We start from the raw sequence: 15,846 nt of genomic DNA on the forward strand, positions 1-15,846 counted from the left end.
AGGGCTACTAGTCGACAACTTTCATTTTTCCCTGGTCCAAATCCAATTTCTTTAGTTCTTGATCTAAACATATTTAAAATAAGCTCATTCAAACATATTTTCATTCAATTTAGTCCAAAAACGCATAAATGGGCAAATTGCCATTTTACCCCTGACATTTACAATTTTTACAATTTAGTCCCTATTGCACAAAACACAAAATACACAAAATTTCAAAGCACTCATATTAGGCCGAATGGTACCCATACCTATACAAGCCCATATATATTATTAATTTCATGTTTTAGTCCTTCAACTTATTATTTTTGCAATTTAGTCCTAATTACTCAAAATCATCAAAAACTCCAATACAAAACATGTTAATCTAAAACATTTCATTTTTCATTATCAAACAACAAACTATCAACAATGGCACAATTCAAAATATTCATCAAAATCAAAAATTAAAGCTTGGGTTTTGTGGTACTCGAAGCAACGATCTCAAAAACGTAAAAATTATCAAAAATCGACTAAGAACAAACCTTAAATCAAGATGAGAAAGATGGCCAAACCTAGCTCTTGTTCTTTCTTTTTCTTTTTGTTTATAATCGGTGCAAGAACAAAGAAAAATAATGTGATTATAGCTTATCTTTTTATGATATATTAACATATATATTAACTTATTACTATTTTACTTAACTACCCTTAATGAAATAATAATAATATTATATAGCATATGTCCATTACCGTCCAACATCATGTTAATGGAATAATTTCATCATAAAGACTCCAAATTAAAAAACCATTAGTAATTCGGCCCTTATACAAGTTACCACTTAATTTTTATTTTACACGATTAAGTCCTTTTATTTAATCGGACACCTAAACGATAAAATTAAATCACAAAAATTTCACAGATATAAATTCACACAAAATAAACACAGAAAATAATTTTGAAATATTTTTCTGACTCGGATTCTTGGTCACGAAACCACCAGTCTGATTAGGATCTAAATCGGGTTGTTATAGTTTTGGCATAATTTGATATGGCTATTAAGCATGAAATTGGTTGATAATGCTATGGCTTAATTGGTGTATGATTTGGTTATGAAATGGTTAAGAATTTGGTATAAAATGTTGTGATTTTGATGCTTGTAGGGAGGACCCTTAATAGGTGACATTTTGGCCTTCTAAATGGCCTATTTTTACCCACACGAGCAGAAACACGGTCTTGTGTCTCAGCCGTGTTGCTCGAGGGCCATTTCGAAATGAGCCTGGAAAGATCACACGGTCACACACACGAGCGTGTGCTAGGTCGTGTGGCCAAGTCAGCTTCAACCATGAGCTAGACAAATGTGCGTGTGACTAGCCGTGTGACCCAAGTCAGTAGCCTCCCTAATTTTCACACGGCCCAACACACGGGCGTGTCTTGTGGCCGTGTGGACAAGTCAGTATGTATGCCCTGTTTTGACACGACCTAGACACACGAACGTGTCTAAAGCTGTGTGAGGCACACGGCCTGTTCACACGAGCGTATGACCTGTACAACTTTGAAAATTTTATAAGTTTTTCAAAGTTTGTGAATGTTATCGGTTTAGTCCCAAACCACTTCTAAGCATGATTTAAGGTCTCGTATGACCTTATAAGGGAAAAAGGGATTGAAATGAATGGATTTTTAAAGATAATTGCACAAATGTATGATTTATGTTGTGGTTGATCGATAATGCCTCGTAACCCTAGTCTGGCGACGGATACGGGTGAGGAGTGTTACAATGAATCTAGTACAGATCCTCCTGAGGCCCACCGAAAATCTGAGGTAAAGGTGGCGAGCTTCTATAGATGCATTCGAGGAGGAGATCCCACCGATGACCTTCCTTTTCTTTGAAGCGGGGACAGCGATCTTTTTGCCTCATGTGTTTGTCATAATGTGCCTAAAAAGTAGAAGACTGCCTCCATAAACAAAGCATCACCAAAAAATATATGCAAACTAGGGTTGAGAAGATAAAATTCAAATGATTCTAAATAAAAATTTACTCTTAAAACCATAAAGAACAGGACATTCTAAAAGTAAGAGTAAAAGAATAAATAAACAACTACGTAATCCTAATACTAGAAACAAAGAACACAACACTTAGCCAAATAACTCAAGAACAACGAGCAAGGAAAAGAAAACAAGAATGCATCATAATTATGGCTATAAACCTAAACTAAACAGCAGTAGTAATAATGATAAAATGTAGATGATGTACTAAAGATTAAAATTCAAATAGATAACCAATATAGTCAGAAACTAAAAAGAATAATAAACAATGCAGAAAGGAATCCTACTAATAAAGGAAATAAATAAATAAATAAATAAAAAGGGGAGGGGTAAAAGGAAAACTAACTAAACGATGGTCGGAGGTTATGGAGGAGCGACGGCACGCGAGGGGTGGTTACGGCGTGGATTGACACGGGGGTGTTCTTGGGGGTGATCTACAAAAGGGAGAAGAAAATAGAAGAAGGGGAGAGAGAGGACGAATGTGCACAGTTAGGGTCGGGGTGAGGTTGGCTCTGTGCGCAAAGGGGTTTGTGAGGTTTGACGAACAATTTAGGGAGAGGGGAAAGGGGGTCGTCGGGGTGGTGTGTGAATGAGGCGAAGGGTGGGGCTTGGGTGGCTGGTTGGGAAAAAGGGAGAAGGGGAGGCGTTAGGGTGGTCAGTTTGAAGGTAGGAACGGCGTAGGAGAGGCTGGTGGCTGGACGGTGGGGCGTGGGGGTGTTGCGGTGGCTAGGGATGGGAGAGTTGGGGAAGAAGACAAAAGTAAAAAGAAAATTTAAGGTTAGGGATTTTCAAGAGGACACAGTTGTGTTGAGGCCCATGTTGGGCCACACGGCCATGTCACATGCCCGTGTGGTCTTGTTCAGCCCGTGTGCGATTTAAAATTTTAGTCCAGTCATCACATGGCCTAGGACACGCCCGTGTCTCAAGGCTGTGTGCAATCACCTTTGCTTCTCCCACGCCCATGTGGCCTCCTACACACCTGTGTGACCGATCATATAGCCATGTGCCTTGCCCGTGTAACTCTCTGACTTGTTTTAAATTTGAACAATTAAGCTCTAGTTTTCACACGGCCTAGGACATGCCTGTGTGTCCTGGACGTGTGGTCCACACGACCGTGTGGACTCTGTTAGCCCTTGTCTCTATCGATTTTTTGGGATTTTAAGTTTCAGGGCTCACACGTCCGAGGACACGCTTGTGTGTCGTATTCAACCGTGTGGACTCGAGTTGCCTCTCGAGAAGTGCTTATTTAAAGTCTAAGCTTGACTTACCTTGTATTCGCACAGTTATGGTGGTTCGTAGAGTTGAGACTCCTCTTTCTTGCTATCAATTCTTTCATTCAAATAAGGTTTAAGTCAAGTAATATTTACCTTAAAAGTACCAAAATGAGAATGAGTCACCTCGACTGTACCGTATGGGAAGACATTGAGTACCTTGAAAGCAGTCGCTCCACTTACGATAAGCTCTAAAGTGGTTATTCGAGGGTCGGTTTCTTCTACTAATATCTGGTCTCCAACCTTGAAATGGTTCATTCCATCCTTAAGCTCGTAAAAGGGGTCACTTCGGTTCGTCGTGTATTCTTGGTTCCTCCTTAACATGTGTCCGCCATTCATCTAGTTCATTGATATATAGTCTTTGTTCCTCATGACTCGTTCTATTTTTTGTTGCAATGAGTAGAATGTGACTCCATCACGTTCTTCTTAGGGGTTTCCTACAAAGGAGTTTGAGCCACAAAGTCACTCATTTTAATGAAACTCGTATAATCATCTCGTTTACTAGATGTCTTAACAGAATCATGAGCTTCGAGTTAATCGTGTCATCACCTACTCAAAGTATCAATTCACCTTTGCCAACATCAATGATGGTTTTAGCAGTTGATAAAAATGGTTGTCCTAAAATTAAAGGCACGTCACTATCCTCATCGATGTCTAAAACAATAAAATCAATTGGGAATATGAATTTATCAATTTTGACTAATACGTCTCCAACAATACCACTAGGAAATTTAATTGTTCTATCTGTCAATTGGATATTCATCCTAGTTTGTTTGGGTTTCCCAAGATCTAATTGCTTAAACATTTTATAGGCATGAAATTAATACTCGCCCCTAAATTAACCAAAGCATTATTAACATTTAAACTACCAATTAAACAAGGAATAGTAAAACACTCTGTATCTTTCAATTTGTTGGGTAGTTTATTCTGTAGAATGGTTGAGCAGACTGTATTTAGCTCCATGTGCGACGCATCATCTAACTTCCGTTTGTTCACCAAAAGCTCCTTTAAAAATTTAACTGAATTGGGCATCTACAAAAGAGCTTCAATAAACAGTAAGTTAATATGCAACTTTTTCAGAAGTTTAAGAAATTTACCAAATTGCTCATTGGTGTGGTTTTTCTTCATCGCGTTGGGGTATGGCACATGAGGTTTATACTCTTTACTTAACGGTTTCTATTCGCTGTGGCTTACCTCAACCTTACCTTTACTTAGCACAATTTCTTGCCTCGGTTCTAGTTCTGGTTCAACTAACCGTTCCTCATCTCTTACAGTAATTGCATGAAGTTGTTCTCTTGGGTTAGTTTCAGTATTACTTGGCAAGCTACCTTGTGGTCTTTCTGAAATCATCTTAGCCAGTTGCCCTATTTGATTCTTGAGCCCTTGAATCAACACTTGCTGATTTTTAAGTTTTGTTTCAGTGTTTTGGAAGCGAGTTTTTGACACCGAAATAAACTTTGTGAACATCTCCTCAAGGTTCGGCTTCTTTTCCTGCTAGTAAAGTGATTGAAAGCCTAGAGGGGGTTGTGGTCTTTGATTACCTTGACCATCCCAAGAAAATTTGGGATGGTTCCTTCACCCTGTATTGTAAGTATTACTATAGGGGTTATTCTGAAGTCTAGAATTGTTAACCATATAGTTGACTTATTCCTTCGTAGTGGTCATAGGCTAGGCATTCTGGATTATTCATTCCTCCACTTGTGTCACACTGCATCACCGGATATACCTACATAGAAACACATAGACCATCAATCTTTTTATTTAAGTGCTCTACCTAGTTTGATAACATGGTGACCGCGTTGAGATTGAAAACATAGCTTTTGACGGCTTTGTCCTCATGACTTGCCACTAATAATTATTCAGTGACATCTCTTCAATGAACTCATAAGCCTACTCAAGTGTTTTGTTATTTAGGGTACTGCCGGCGACTGCATCAATCAGTTGTCTAGTTGAGGGGTTTAGACCATTGTAGAAAGTTTGAACTTGTAACCATAAGGGTAACCCATGTTGAGGGCACCTTCTCAATAAATCCTTATACCTCTCCCATGCATCGTATAAGGTCTCTAAGTCCATTGCACAAAGGAAGAGTTATCATTCCTCAACTTTGTTGCCTTGGCTGGCAGAAAGTATTTCAACAAAAAAAATTTAGTCATTTCCTCCTATGTAGTTATGGACCCTCGTGGTAGAGAGTTCAACCACTTTTTAGCTTTATTCCTCAATGAGAAGGGAAATAACCAAAGGCAAATGACATCATCAGAAACGCCATTAATTTTGAAAGTATCACAGTACTCTAGAAAGTTATCCAAATGAGTATTTGGATCCTCATCTTGCAAACCGTCAAACTGAATAAATTGTTGGATCATCTGAATGGTGTTCGGCTTCAATTCGAAGTTATTTGCAGCAATAGCAGGTCTCACAATATTCGATTCATCCCCTGCTAAATTAGGCTTGGCATAGTCATACATGGTACGAGGAGCAGGATTCTGATTTATAGGTTTTTCGGCAACCACAGGAGGTAGAGGATTATTCTAATTTTTAGCCATTTTCTCAGTAATATTGGTATCGTCCTCTTGCTCTTCCTCTATATACTGTAGACTCCGCCTTATTTCTCTACGATATTTATAAGCTATGCTTTCAATTTCACTATTAAATAATAGAGGTCCTAACAGGTTTCTTCTAGTCATAAACTAAAAGAACCTACTAGAAGCAAATAAGAGAAAAAAATTAGTAAATTAAAGTAAAAACAAAAGTAAAAATAAAAAAATAAAAAAAAAAATGGCTAAAGTAATAAAAATTAAGTGTTCCTAATATTTTAGTCCCCTGCAACAACGCCAAAAACTTGATGACGTCACAAACTAACTAAAATACGACAAAGGCAAGCGCACCTATCGAATGGTAGTATAGCTACGGTGAGTCAAGAATATCATATCCACGAGGACTAAAAGTACTAGTAATTACTATCTTTTTATTATCTAGCCTATAAATTGAAGGGTTGTTTGTAATCCAAAATTAAACAAAACTAATTACTAAGAGACAGAGAGTGAATTGGGAAAACAATCGAAGAAAACTTATGAGAGAGACAATACCCAGGAAAGAATCCACCTAGACTTCACTTATCATCCTAAATATGAATTAAATGATTTATTCATTTTGCTTGATCCGTAGAAATCCCTAAATTATATTAATATCTCTTTCGAGAGTAAAAAAAAAGACTCTAGGTTGCTTAACTAAAATCTCTTTTTAATTAAAACCCCTATCGTCGCATTAACTCGATCTATGGATTCCCCTATTAGATTTGACTCTAATCCAGTAGATTTATGTTGTCCTATTTCTAGGATTGCATGTAACTCCACTCAATTATGTCAGATCTACTCTTAAACAGGGACTTTTACTCCACTGAATAAACACATCAATCATGAATTAATATCCTGAAAACATTAAACATGAAGGTAAGTAAACATAATTGAGATCAATAACAAATATTTATCATGTAATTTAGAAAAATCAAATAATAAGATCCATCTAAGGTTTTATCCTCCCTAGGTATCTAGGGAATTTAGTTTATACTTTTGGGGAAAAACATCTCAAAATTAGGAACATAACAAAACATAAGGAAACCCAAAAACTTCGAGAGAAATTGAATAGAGATCTTCAGTCTTGAAGGATATCCTGCTTCTGAGCTGAATCCGTTGGCGTTCTTTGAGTCTTTTCTGCGTTCTACTCTATGTGCCTCCTTTAGGTTTACTTCTAGTGTGTTTATATAGACTTTAAAATGCTCAGAAACCCTAAAAATTGACTTTTCTGCGTGTTTTGAAAACAGGGAGCGATATCGACACAAGCTGCCACATGGGCATGTGGCTAGCCCGTGTGGCTCACACGGGCGTGTGCTCAGCCCATGTGGAAATGGTCTTGGCCATGTGGATCTTTAAATCTGCCCGTTTTGTCCATTTTTGGCCCATTTTCTACTCCTTTTTTTCCCCTATGCTCTTCTAAGTATAAAACATGAAATTAAAAGATTAAGAGCATCAAATTCACTAAATTAAATAATAAATCATCCAAAAACATGCTAAGCATGGAATTAAAATGTGTTACATTTATGGTTTATCGGACTGTGAAAGAAAAATATTTATGAAATGTAAAGTTAAACACTTTGGTGATGAAAACAACATTTTATTTGAAAAGGTGCTATGAAAACAAAAAATAATTTAACGAAGAAAAAATAAAAAGTAAAAATATTCCAATGTGCAATTTCTAAAAGATGGATTTAAATCAATATGACATAAATGTGCTAGATCGATTACATTCTTTAACTTAAAATTACTAAACTAATGTTCATTTTGTTAAGAATAATTTCACGACAACTTGGTATTTTACTAACTAATGCACAAACGTACTAAACCAATTAATCTCTTAAACATATTACTATGTCAATTCAAACAATTAATAAATTTTCATAAGCAAGTATAAGATTAAGTGAAGTAACAACATAGTCCTATATTGAAACAATTTAATCACAATAATCTTGCAAGTTATGCAAGACTAATGTACCATTTATTACCGTCGCTAATTTAACCTTCAGCTACCTTTGAAGATTAAACATGCATCAATTAAATATTGTGTCAACTAATTAAAATTTCAATATGGTTGATAATTAAATCATTTGTTACCTTACAATTATAATGCAGGTATAACATAGCCATGATTTTATTTCATTGAACAAATTACCAAGGCCTAATAAAAACACGAACACGATTATAATAATTTAAGTGGACAAAATGCAATCAATCTAACACGAATTAATTTTAATTCATTTTAATTAAATCAAGAATAACAACACAACAAATATTCATGTTCATGATCACAACATAAACAAGAAAATTAAAGAGAAGGGAACTAAGAAGCAAATCCAGTATTTCTCTAAAGCCAGACTAGTGCGCTCCTCTCCTTTCTCTACTTGTTCTGTTGATCTGAGGCCTTCAGGAACTCTTGAATGCTACTATTCCATGGTGAATGAAAGCTCTTTTTCAAAAGGGAAATCGGCAATGGAATGAAACAAAGGAAAATGAGAAAGCAATGAAGGGAATGGAAGAGAGAAAGTGGGTGAAAGAGAGAGATGTAAGTGAATGAATGGTGTGTGAAATGAGGAAGGGAAGAGGGGTATTTATAGGTGGGAATGGCTGCTAAAAATAGAAAATAAATTTCAGCCACTCCTCTTCCCATGGCCGGCCATGCATGGTGCAAGTTTGAATAGGCTTAAACTTGTTATTTTTAGCTTGGGGCAAAAGGTGGAAGGCATAAAAGGTGAAGGGGCTTGAACAGAATTTAAGGAAACTTCAAGAGATGTTTTTCAGTTAATAAAATCAGCTAAATAAGCTGATTATTTCAGCTATAGGGATGATTTTGGGCTGCCAATTTGCTTGGTGGATCAGTCTTCTTTACTTATCACAACTGGGCCTTCTTTCTCCTTTAGACTTTATATTTATTTTTAACCCAATTAATGTTGGATAAAAATTAAATAGAAATTATTTTTAATAAATATTTTTTAACCACCCATGGCTTGAAAATTAATTATTCTTTCCCTTGATTCACTTGATGTATAAAATTGCCCCAACAGTTCATGCCTTTCGAGGTGACTATCGAGCCAATTTTCACCTTTTGTGCAAAACTATCAAAAATAAATAAAATTTGTGAAAATTTATTATAAAATAATTAAAATTAATTATGTTAATAATTTAAGTGAAAATTAATTATTTTATAATTAAAGTATGAATTTTAACAAAAATTACTACGAAACTGCATGAATTAGAGCTCAAAAGGTGCTGAAAAGGTCTATATATTTTTGAGTTTTCAATCACGGGTGCACCCAAATGGTTCTTATCTTTAGGATAGCTTTAACACCATTCAATTCTAACTCATATTATCCAACCCATTCTCTAAACAGTATTCAGATACTAAGATTCTATTGGGCGAGATGTTACAGTTACACGATTCAAGGCGCGACCGTGTGATTTTTGTTAGGAATTTTGCATTTAGGTCCACACGAATTTAGTCTATTATATGGCCTGACGACATGGTCGTGTTACCCTGTTATACATTGCTTTATTTTGTGACACGATCTAAGCACAAGGTTGTGTTGTCAAGCTCCATATAGCCTCAGCCTATCATACGGGCTAGCCGCACGGCCATGTGACATTTTTTGATTATTTTTTCCCACTTTTTCTTAAGTTTTTAATTAAGTCCCCTTTTGTATGCGGTTTAATTTAAGAGCTTTTGTAAACTCGACAATGAATGTGGGTAAGGGGTGTTATAGGTCTAGAATTTTAATTTTTTTTGGTTTTGAAGTACCGTGTCACGATGCTGAGAAGCAATGTCAAAACACGACCCTAATTTTCAAAATACTAGAGTGTTCGAAGTTTTTTGTCACAACACTGAAGTTCTGTGTCGCGACACGACCCTAATTTTTCAAATTATTCATATTTTTGGGCATATCAGTCCCTCTCGTTTACTCCTAATGTGAAATACGTCCTAATTAACCACCCATTGGCATCCTACAACCGTAATCCTATCCTAATTAAAATTACTAAACCTAATTAAATTTCAAAAAAACAAAAATAATAATTAATTTACACTAATTTAGAACAAGGATTAAAGGTTTTGATGATTAATTAGGTGTGGCTACCGGACTCATCCGATATCCCATAAATTCCTTTCATCGAATTCTTCTTTTGTTGTTGCTCGTCACAATCCGTCCAACATTTACCCTTGCATACGTGGTCTTTCCATTTGTTGCTCTCCCTCGGTCCATGCATTCCTACACACATTGAACCAGAACCATACCTTCAGTCAAGGTTGTTAGTAGTAATAAAAAAAATTGTGTAAAAATACTCCCCTAATTTATTTCCTAATTCCTCATTTTGGGAATCATGGTCACATTTGAACACTTTTATCTCGCCATCAATTTTCTATTAGTTCATTTTTCTCTAGATTGATCGTCGATCTAAACCTGGCTAAAAATGACCTACCTAACAAAACGAGAGTATCTTGTTCCTGTTTGAAGTCAAGGATAAAATGTTGACGAGGATAATAAAACCCCTAACCTTAACTAATACGTCTTTGAGCACACATTTGGGTGTCGCCTAATTGTAGTGGGATCGTCATGTTTTTCAATTCCCCCAATCAGATTTTTAAATAAGTTGTCAGAGGCATCAAATTAATATTGGACCCTAAATCGTAAAGGCTCTTACTAAATGCTTATCCCCTATCTCAACAAGAATTGAAACTACCTAGATCTTTTAATTTTGGGGGTATTTTTTAAGCAATTGTCACACTATAAAAGGCATCAATATTAATTTGCTCACCTTTTTTAATTTCTTATGGCAAGACATTATTTCTTTTAAGTATTTAGCATACTTTGGCATCTTATCTATTGATTCGAGTAGTGGCAAATTAACATTAAGGGATTTAAATAATTTTAGAAAACTTACAAATTATGCTTCATCCCTTCATTATTTGTGCTTTAACCTTGATGGAAACGGTATGTGCTTTTGACATTGTTTCCGAGAGTTGTGCAATTTTTTGTTTAGCGACTAGTTCAGCTACTTTCTTTGTTTGTTTCTCAAGTTCATGCTCACCAAAGGTTTTGTCTACCATCTCAACCTTACCATCCTCCTTTTTCATGGGCGGACTTCGGCTTACTAACGTCTTACCCGGACGAAGTGCAATGAAATTCACGTGTCCTTTCCCTCTTTTCAGGGATTATTTTCCATATTGCTCGGAATGTTCGTACCCATTTGTCTTCTCATTTCATTCATCATGCTTACGATGTTGTGCATCTCTTCCTTTAATTCAGCCACATGGGTACAAGTTTGAGTGCATTTGAATTTCACTTGTTCAATGTTGAATCTCATTTGTTGTATCTCACCTTCAATATGATCCAATTGTTGACCACAACCTACGTGATTGTTGCCAATGAATCTTTCTTAAGATAGTTGAATATGCAGTGATTGATATGGGGATTTTTCGATTCGGAATCGGCTTTCTAATACCTTGATTACCTCCTCACTTTAGATTCGAATTGTCCTTCCAACCAGGATTGTACATGTTTCAATAGGGATTTCCACCCTTATTGCCCAAACAATTAACTTCTTCTAGTTGGGTTTCAAAATACGACATGTAGCTTTGAGCAGTGATGTTCATGGAAGGTTTAACAGTGGTCTCCAAACAATATAAATTTTCCAAAATTTGTTGATATTTGTAGTCTTTTTTTTACCACTCTAGACATCGACACCTTCAGATTATATGAGAATCACACGTTGGGCCACATGTATGAGTTCATAGCCATGTCCTCAATTAATTGATAGGCTCTCTCGTATGTGTTGTTCATGAAGGCGTTGTCAAATGCACCATCTAATATGGCTCTCCAGCTACCATCCAATCTGTTGTAAAATATTTGAAGTTGCAGCCACTCTTGCATTCTGTGATGTAGGCACTTTCTTAATAGTCACTTAAAATGTTCCTACGCGTTGTATAAGGTTTCTCCATTGAATTTCTTGAAGTTGGCAATGTCACGCCTCAATTGGATGGTTCGACTAACGAGGAAAATTTTGTGTAAAAATTTCCCCGCCAATTCATCCCATGTCGTGATAGAACCAGACTCTTGTAAATCCAGCCATTCGTTTGTGTTGTCGCACAGCAAAAAAGGGAACAATTGAAGATGGATGGCATCACTGATAACCCTGTTATACTTGAAAGTACCATAGAGCTGTAGGAATCACTTTAAGTGTTGATTCGGGTCTTCCATCATATTGCCTCAAAATAGAAAATTATTTTGAATCATTAGAATGGTGGTTGTCTTGATTTCCAAATTATTGGCATTGATCGCCAACCTCTCAATACTGCCTTGAACTGCATTTAAGGTGGCTTACGCGTATTCATGCAATGTTCGCTCTTGTCGAGCCAACAATCACTCTTATTGGAACTATGTTAGTTGTTCAAGTGGTTCGTAAAATAGAGGGTTTTTTTCCGAGGTAAGTTAGCTACCACGAGTGGACTATTTTGCATTTGTTAACGGTTTCATCTCCAAATTCTCTTTGGTTCAAGATTTGACTCGATTGGGATCGTTTCGCTTCGAGTTATATACTAAACTCAGAGAAATTAAAATAAAATTAATAACCTAAAAATTAAATTGAATAAAAATAACAAAAATAAAAATCCGTATCTAAAATACTAAATTTTACTATTTATCCTATTAAAGTGTAGAAAATAAATTTTTAATTTAATGTTGAAACCTCCCCGACAACGATGCCAACAAGTTGATCGCCATCAGACATGTGAACGTCTAGACTAGTAATACTACAATAAAAAAGATAATACAAAAAGTAGCGGTACCGTAAGTTTATGGGTCAAATTGTAATATAGTAAAGTGTACAACGAAACACTTTAGGAAGTATTCTGAGGATCGTATCCAAGGGAGGTTAAATTAAACTAAAATTAATTTTCTACACTAACGGAGCTAAATAGTAATAATCTAGAATTATATTATGAGAAATTGAAATAAAAATAATTAATCGAAATAATATAAATTAACTAAAATTAAAGACAATAAATTTAACAATCGAAATTAATCCAATTAAGTAGGCAAAATATCAACTCACTTTAATGTTCCTAATTAACTTCAAAACTCGAGTTTTGTCGAGTTAGCTATTAATTAATCAGTTATTACCTCTTAGCCTCTAACTAATTAACTAATCAACCACTACACACTTATCTCTCGACCTCACTTTCTTGACTGGGATAAATTATGATTTACTCGGTAAACTTATCTCTTAATCTTATTTATCCTAAATTACTTCATAGGGTTGTCAATCCTAGGGTTTCATCGCACATAATTTAAACCAACTAACTCAGACTCAAAGCCTAATTCTTCTGTTAATTATTCATAAATTTTCTCATTAATCTCCTTAAGGAAACTAGCCACTCATGGATCTAGATGCAATTATCCCTAATTTATTATTTAACATGAAAAACAAAAAATTAAATAAAAAAGGGAATAAGAGAATAAATCCGCTCCAATGTTTATTTGCATGTAAAAATCTAGATTTCCTTTGACAGTCGTGAAGATAATTCCAATTGCAATTGAAAACCACAAAGAAATAAATAAAAACTACTTAATTAAAGACATGGATCTAAATTGAATCCAAGTTAAACAAAGAATAGATTTTGTTTAGACTAAATTAAAATAAAAAAAACTAAACCTAAACTAAATGGCCCCTTTCGCCGAGCCTCTTAAAGTAAGGCTCAACACTAAAATGTCTTACCTAATTAGGTTAGTTACAACCTTCAAAACTGATAGACTGTGCAAACTAAAATGCCATTGATTAATTTAGGTTGATTCATCGCCCAGTGTTGTGACACCATAGGACTAGTGTCACGACACTGCCTTTTCAGTTTAAATTATTTGGCTTCGAAGTCCGGTGTTGCAACACCACAGACTTGTATAAGCCCATTAGGTCATCATATGGCTAAAAAGTACATAAAATGCTGATTTTGCAAAAATTAACCTTGAACTAATAAAAACATATAAAAGAGCTAGATAACAATCTCGTTAAGTGCTGAAAAGACTCTAATTTGCCACAATGAATTGTGATAGATCACCTAGTAATGATTACTTTTGAAAGGCTCAACATTAATAAGAAGTAGGATAAATAGGTTTATCCTTGTATATTTACTAAACTCTTTGGACTCACACGTTAGTTGTTTAAATGTGTAGGTATCAAATTTGTCGAGAAGTTGTGGGTTTGGCTTGGGAGTTTCACATCACTCTTCAATTGATGTTGTAATGCGTTTATTTTAGTTTTCATTTGTAAAAGAACTTTTACATGTAGATAAAGACTTAGTTTGGATATTGTATTTGTAAAACTTGAATTGTAGTTTAAGTCATTTTGTTTTTTTTTAATCAAACTTTATTCCTTTATTTGGTTTGAATATTTTATATCTTGTATTTGAGTTAAATGAAAATATAATTATTTTTAAAATGATTGATATGTTATTGGTATATTTTGTGGATGTTTGACGTGATTTAGGATTAATTTGGAGTGTTTTTGGGCTGCTCTGTTATGATGTCACGACCTTGTGTTAAATATGACTCCTATTTTCAGTCAAATTTGAAAAATAGTCTTTCAGTTAAATTTTGTTTACTTGTTTCAATCAAACACTGATTAGTTTAGATTATTTTATTATTATTTGATCTATGAATTTAGCCTATAAATAGGCTCTTTTACAACCTTAGAAAATACACCCATTAAAGATTAGAACTCATAACACATTTAGAGAATTTTGTGTTTACGTTTTGTGGATTCTTTGTTTTTGGGTTTTCGGAGTTTAGTTTTTATCTCCATGTTTTGTACTCTTTGTTCTTTTGTCATTATAGTAAAATTATCTTTGCCCGTGGTTTTTTATCCTCTTTGGAGGGGTTTTTCCATGTTAAATTTGTGTGTTTAATTTCTCAATTTATTTCGCTATTTTCTTGTTTGTTGCTTAATCAGGTTAAAATCTTAACAAGTGGTATCAGAGCTAGTTTAATTTTCATAAATCAGCCCGTTCAGAGATGGCAACAACAAGGTTTGAAATTGAGAAGTTCGATGGTGAGACAAATTTCAATCTGTGGCAAGTTCGGATGATGGCAATTCTAGTTCAATCAGGCTTAAAAAAAGGTTGTTATCGGGAAAAAGCCTGAGAATCTAAATAAAACAGAATGGAAAGAGCTTGATGAAAAGGCTTTATCTGCAATCCAGTTATGCCTCACGAATACGGTATTGCAGAAGGTATTGATGGAGAAGACCTCATCTGCCTTGTGGAAAAGGTTAGAAACTCTTTATGCGACTAAGTCTCTGGCTAACCGTTTAGTGTTGAAACAACGTCTATTTACGTTTCGCATGAACGAAGGTGAGCTTCTTAGAGATCACATCAGTCAATTCATTACTCTTTTAAATGATTTAAAGAATGTTGAGGTTCATATTGACGATGAAGATCAGACTATGCTATTATTGTGCTCTTTACCCCCTTCATACAAATCTTTCAGGGAGACCCTGATTTATGGCAGAAACAAACTCTCGTTTGAAGATCTGAAGGGTCATTTGTTGAGTAGAGACAAACTTGACAATGAGCTTCATTTGGATAGCAAGACAGATAGGCAAGCTTCCATTTTGGTAGCATCAAAGAAACGAGATAAAAGGTGTTGCTATTGTAAAAAGTTAGGTCACGTCAAAGCAGATTTTTATAAACTGTGAAAAAAAAAAGCTGCTGAGAGTAATGAGGAAGATGTAGCTGGTGCTAATTTGGCTGATGAAAATGGGGATGATTTCTTGTTAGTGTCAACAAGTGATAACACCAAGCTTACGTCCGAGTGGATCCTAGATTCAGGATGTTCTTTCCACATGTGTCCCAATAGAGAATGGTTCTCCACAAACAGTTTGATTGAAGGTGGAGTTGTGTGCATGGGAAACGATTCATCTAGTAAGGTAATTGGTATTGGTACTGTTAAAATTAAGATGCACG

At 35.2% G+C, this 15,846-nt stretch overlaps 1 non-coding gene across 1 annotated transcript; it reads left to right on the top strand.

The window, feature by feature from the left end:
* Positions 1 to 5,290: 5,290 nt before the first annotated feature.
* Positions 5,291 to 5,396, top strand: LOC121208250 (small nucleolar RNA R71). The gene has a single exon (XR_005903224.1). It is a non-coding gene; the product is annotated as a small nucleolar RNA R71 (small nucleolar RNA).
* The last annotated feature ends 10,450 nt before the right edge of the window (positions 5,397 to 15,846 follow it).

This window comes from Gossypium hirsutum, chromosome A01 (assembly GCF_007990345.1).
Source record: "Gossypium hirsutum isolate 1008001.06 chromosome A01, Gossypium_hirsutum_v2.1, whole genome shotgun sequence".
Classification (NCBI taxonomy): Eukaryota; Viridiplantae; Streptophyta; class Magnoliopsida; order Malvales; family Malvaceae; genus Gossypium; species Gossypium hirsutum.